Raw genomic sequence first — 6,000 nt, forward strand, 5'->3', positions numbered from 1 at the left:
AGTTTGTGGGCTTGCCTGAAAATAGAATACAGTTCCTATGTTCATCTTATTGAAGAAACGTCTCGGGTTACGTATGTAACCCTTGTTCCCCGAGAAGGGGAATGAGACACTGTGTCGGTGACGACACTAGGGGAACACCTCTGGGCGTGGCAGGGCTGGACTATGAATGAAACTACTCCAATCCTATTGGTGTTGCTAGAACGGTAGTGTGTGACGGCGTAACCGGAGGGGTATATAAGCACGCCGGACACACTAGCCCTTTTCTATGAAGCAAGGCATTCCAGGCGGGGTGAGGTGTGGCGGACTGACGCAGTGTCTCGTTTCCCTTCTCGGGGAACAAGGGTTACATACATAACCCGAGACGTTCCCCTTCGAGGGAACTCTTACTGCGTCAGTGATGACACTATGGGAACAAGATACCCACAAAGGCCACGCCGAAACCCCGCCTGCCCCAGCGTGCAGAACCTTACAGCACGACTAGGAGGAGAGCGCACGGGTGCCGGGTGCAGAAGGAAGGTCCAGACTGTAAAACCGGATGAAAGTGTGAGGGGTGGCCCATCCAGCCACGTAACACAAATCCTGGAGTGACGCCCCTGCAAGGAGGGCCCTAGAAGCCGCCATGCCTCGAGTAGAGTGCACCCTTACGGCCATAGGTGAAGGCAAACCGCGCACCTGATAGGCCAGGGAAATAGTCTGAACGATCCAGTTGCTGATGGTGTGTTTAGAAGCGGGGAGCCCAGCCTTGGGGGACCCAAAACACACCAGCAACTGGTCTGCTTTCCTCCACCTGGAAGACCTCAGAGTGTAAATACTCAAATGAAGTCTCCCGTCCTTCGCCGTCACATGAGGTGGGGGATGAAACGCCTGCAGCACCATGGACCCTGCCAGTCTGGCCGGAACCTTAGGGACATAACCTGGACAAGGGTGCAGGATGGCCCTGACCCTCTCCAGGCATCGGGGAGAAATCGAAAGTGCCTGGAGATCCCCCACCCTCTTCAGAGAGGTGATAGCGAGGAGAAAGGTCATCTTAAGGGCTAGGTGCTTGGCCTCAGCGGACTCCAGGGGTTCGAAGGGGGCCTCGGCCAGCGCTTCAAGAACCACTGCCAGGACGTACATCGCTCAGAGGGACAGCAGTCTCTGCTGGGACCACAGGAGGATCTGATGTGCCAGTTTGCATAACGGGCACGAGCGCAGACCCCCCTGGTAATTCAAATAGGCCACCACTGCCGTATTGTCAGTTCTGACAAGGATGTGGCGACCGCGGAGAGCGGGCAGAAAACTCCTCAGAGCTCTGAATACCGCCAACATTTCCAGGCAATTTATGTGCCAGGAGAAATGATGCTCCTCACAGGAGCCTCTCGCAAAGCGGCCGTCCATGATTGTGCCCCATCCCGTGAGTGAGGCGTCTGTTGAAATAGTTGTTCGGCGAGAGATCGCTCCCAACACGGGACCTTGGGACAGGAACCAAGATTTCCTCCATACAGCAAGGGAACGAAGGCACCTGCTCATAACCCGTATCAGACGGAGCGGATTTCCCCTCTGGGAGAATCCCTTGGATTTTAGCCACCACTGCAGGGCTCTCATGTGCAGTAGTCCGGAAGGTATTATACTGGACGCTGCTGCCAGGAGACCCAACACCCTCTGAAAGTGTTTTACAGTGATGGCGCGGCCTAACTACACTCTGGTCACTGAGGATAAAATGGATTCGACACGTGCGGGAGACAAGTGGGCCCACATCGTCGTTGAGTCCCATACCACCCCTAGGAACGTAGTCCGTTGGGCGGACGTCAGCACGCTCTTCTTCGCGTTGAGCCGCAGCCCCAAACACTGAAGGTGGGCGAGGACGACATCTCGATGCCGAACCGCTAACTCTCGAGACTGGGCCAGGACGAGCCAGTCGTCGATGTAGTTCAGTATGCGGATGCCCTGGAGCCTCAACGGGGCCAGAGCTGCATCCATGCATTTGGTGAACGTGCGGGGAGAGAGTGCTAGGCCGAACGGAAGAACCCGATACTAGTAAGCCGTGCCCCCGAAGGCGAACCTCAGGAACTTCCTGTGAGAAGGATGTATGGAGATGTGGAAATAAGCGTCTTGCAGATCTATCGTGACAAACCAATCCTCGGATTGGATGTGACTGATGATGGCGGGGATGGTGAGCATCCTGAACCTGAATCTCAGAGATTGGTTCAGGGACCGCAGACCCAAAATCGGACGCAACCCTCTGTCCTTCTTGGGAACTAGGAAGTATCGGCTGTAGAACCCGGCCTCTCTGACCGGCGGGGAAATGAGTTCTATGGCCCCTTTCCCTAGCAGAGAGCGGACTTCCTGTCCCAACACCTGGCTCTGTTCTGCGTGTACTGCAGTCCCGACCATCCCGCAGAATCTGGGGGGTCGAACCTGGAACTGCAGCCCCCTACTCAAAGTCACAGTCCCGAAGGAGATCGGCCTGGTATGCCTGCAAGACAGCAATCGTGTGCAGGCTAGCACCAGCTCGATCCGCTGCCATGTAGGCCTTGCCCACCAAATCGGACGTCATCGGACACGGCTTGGTGGGGAGCGCCGGTGTCCGGAGGGATGAGGCGAGGTTGGGAGAGAGGTAGCTAGCCAGCGCTTCCTCCACCCGTGGCATCGCTCCGTAGCCGTGCTGTCTGACATCCGTCATGTTGCCGTAGTCCAGCCAGGGGGACGTAGACACAACTCGTTGTGTAGATCCGGAAAAAATGGTAAGGGCAGACGCGGGGGTGGCGCTCGGTGTTGCAGAAACCGCTCGTCTAGTTTACTGCCAGCCGAAGGCTGCTGCACCGCCTGTAGCCAATCAATATGCAGCTTGGCCACAGCCCGCGTCACCACTTCCAACAACTCCTCGTATCCTGGCGAGGGCTGATGACTCCGCGATGCTAAGCACATCTAGCTCTTCAGAGCCAGATTGTGCAAGCCTCTCCGGACTCATACCTCGAGTGGGAGAAGCCGAGAAACAGGCTCCCGATCGGGGACGAGGGCAGGAGGATTCCGCAGACGAGGACCGGAAAAAGGCCTCAGCCGTCCCGGCACCCTTGGCAATCTCACGTTGTGATCCCCAGGATCGGAGCCGCCGTGACGCCTCAGCGACCGCGGGGCCTGAGCCACGGGGGGAGCGCATCCGACCATCCTCTAGGAAGAGAGCCGCTCGAGACCTCAGCACCCTCAGGGGCAGCCCCCTCGAGAGCTGCCTGGGCGTGCAACATCCCCAGGCATGAGACGTACATTTCGTGGGTATCACCTTCCGTGATGAAGCGCTGACAAGGGAAGACACACTGTCGGAATCGTTTCGACATGATCTGCTGCTTCGTCTCGACTTCAGGTAAGATGATGGAGCTTCCAAACATAGCCAGAGTGCCTGCTGAATAGAAAGAAGCTAATGTGTCCTGTCTGCCGGCGTGCTTATATACCCCTCCGGTTAAGCCGTCACACACTACCGTTCTAGCAACACCAATAGGATTGGAGTAGTTTCATTCCTAGTTCAGCCCTGCCACACCCAGAGGTGTTCCCATAGTGTCTTCACCGACGCAGTTCGAGTTCCCTCGAAGGGGAACAAGTCAGCATCATAGACTGAATGAAACATTGATGTAGTTTCTGTGACGTCAGCCATAGGTTTCTGAACAGCGATTGTGAAGCTCAATGTGGGTGGCTACAGCCACTGCCATCTTGGTAGTGTCCTGCCTAACTCCCAGCTAATCCAAAAATGGGAAGTACATTTTTTTAAAGATAGTAATATTCCAGATCTTCAGGGTTAACAAAGTTAAGATCTGTTGTTGTGTTCCTGATAGTTTGTCTACCCCTTCTATATATGGCACTCAAGATAGAACATAAGATGAAGCTGGAAGGTTATACAGGTGCTGGTCATATAATTAGAATCATCAAAAAGTTTATTAGAATTATGTTATAGCCACTCTTCAAAGAACACACACAAGAACTTGAGCATCACTTGTATTTTACTCTTTTTAATACATACTTGTTTAGTGTAGGTATTAGATATCATATAAATTGTTTTGACTGTTTGAAAATAGTAGCTTCCCATAAAGCCATATTGTTGATTTCCTATTTCTTTTTGTGACAAGATTAAACAAACTACATGCAGTGTGTTAATTGCTGAGCTTTAGAGGTGCTGGTAGGCAAGTTTAGCTTTACCAGGCAAGCTGTTGGTCCTACTTCCAGTCTACAGGTGCATCTCAGAAAATTAGAATATTGTGGAAAAGTTCATTTTTCCCCGTAATTTAATTCAAAAAGTGAAACTTTCATATATCCTAAATTCATCACACAAAGTTAAATGTCAGGCCTTTTTTTGTTTTAATCTTGGTGATTACGGCTTACAGCTCATGAAAATCGAAAGTCCATTTCTCAAAATAATAATAAATTACATTTATATAGCGCTTTTCTAAATACCCAAAAGCTTGTCAGCATTAAGGGCTCTAAAATCTCCTAGTAGACGCTGCTTTGACTCTGGTCTTGAAAAAACCCAGTGGATCAACACCAGCAGATGACATGGCACCCCCAACCATCACAGACTGTGGAAACTCCACTGAATGTCAAACAACTTTGATTCTGAGCCTCTCCAGACTCTGGGATCTTGATTTCCAAATGAAATAGAGAATTTACTTTCATCTGAAAAGAAGATTAGACCACTGACCAACGTTCCAGTTTTTGTCCTTAGCTGCTAAGACGCTTCTGACACTGTCTCTGGTTCAAGAGTGGCTTGATACTAGCACCGGGACACTTGTAGCTCATTTCCTGGGCACGTCTGTGCCTGGTGGCTCTTGATGCTCTGACTCCAGCCTCAGTCCACTCCTTGGGAAGCTCCACCAAATTCTTGAATCGGCTTTTCTTGACAATCCTCTCAAGGCTGCGGCCATCCCTGTTGCTTGTGCACCTTTTCCTACCACTTTAACCTTCCGGTCAACTTTCCATGAATATGCTTTGATACAGCACTCTGTGAACAGCCAGCCCTTTCAGCAATGACCTTCTGTGGCTTATCCTCTTTGTGGTGGGGGTCATTGAGTGTCTTCCCCATGATTGTGGTTGTGTGTACTGAACCGGACAGAGATTAAAGGCTCTTCTCAGGTCAACATTTTTGTAATATACATTCTATATTGTTATATTCTGAGACATGGACTTTTGATTTCCATGAGCTGTGAGCTATAATAATCAAGATTAAGGCCTGAAATATGTCACTTTATCTGTAATAAATCTAGAATATATGACAGTTTCACTTTATTACGGAAGAGAATGAACTTTTTCATGATATTCTAATTTTTTGAGATGCACCTCTATATGCTAAGCTCGGCTTATTGCCTCCTGGCTCCAGGACTACACCTATAGCACAGACATGAGACGATCTTCTCATCTTAGCAAAACTCTTGAAAACAAAGTGAATATGCGTATTTTCCATAATTTTGAATTATTCCTATAAGCTTAAAATACAGCAGAACAAATTCAGTTCAGTTCCTCTAGAACCACTCTTGGAGCAAACTTTATACAGGTGCTGGTCATATAATTAGAATATCATCAAAAAGTTGATTTATTTCAGTAATTCCATTCAAAAAGTGAAACTTGGATATTATATTCATTCATTACACACAGACTGATATATTTCAAGTGTTCATTCCTTTTAATTTTGATGATTATAACTGACAACTAATGAAAACCCCAAAATCAGTATCTCAGAAAATTAGAATATTGTGAAAAGGTTCAATACTGAAGACACCTGGTGCCACACTCTAATCAGCTAATTAACTCAAAACACCTGCAAAGGCCTTTAAATGGTCTCTCAGTCTAGTTCTGTAGGCTACACAATCATGGGGAAGACTGCTGACTTGACAGCTGTCCAAAAGACGACCATTGACACCTTGCACAAGGAGGGCAAGATACAACAGGTCATTGCTAAAGAGGCTGGCTGTTCACAGAGCTCTGTGTCCAAGCACATTAATAGAGAGGCGAAGGGAAGGAAAAGATGTGGTAGAAAAA

Source organism: Micropterus dolomieu, linkage group LG11, assembly GCF_021292245.1.
Source record: "Micropterus dolomieu isolate WLL.071019.BEF.003 ecotype Adirondacks linkage group LG11, ASM2129224v1, whole genome shotgun sequence".
NCBI lineage: Eukaryota > Metazoa > Chordata > Actinopteri > Centrarchiformes > Centrarchidae > Micropterus > Micropterus dolomieu.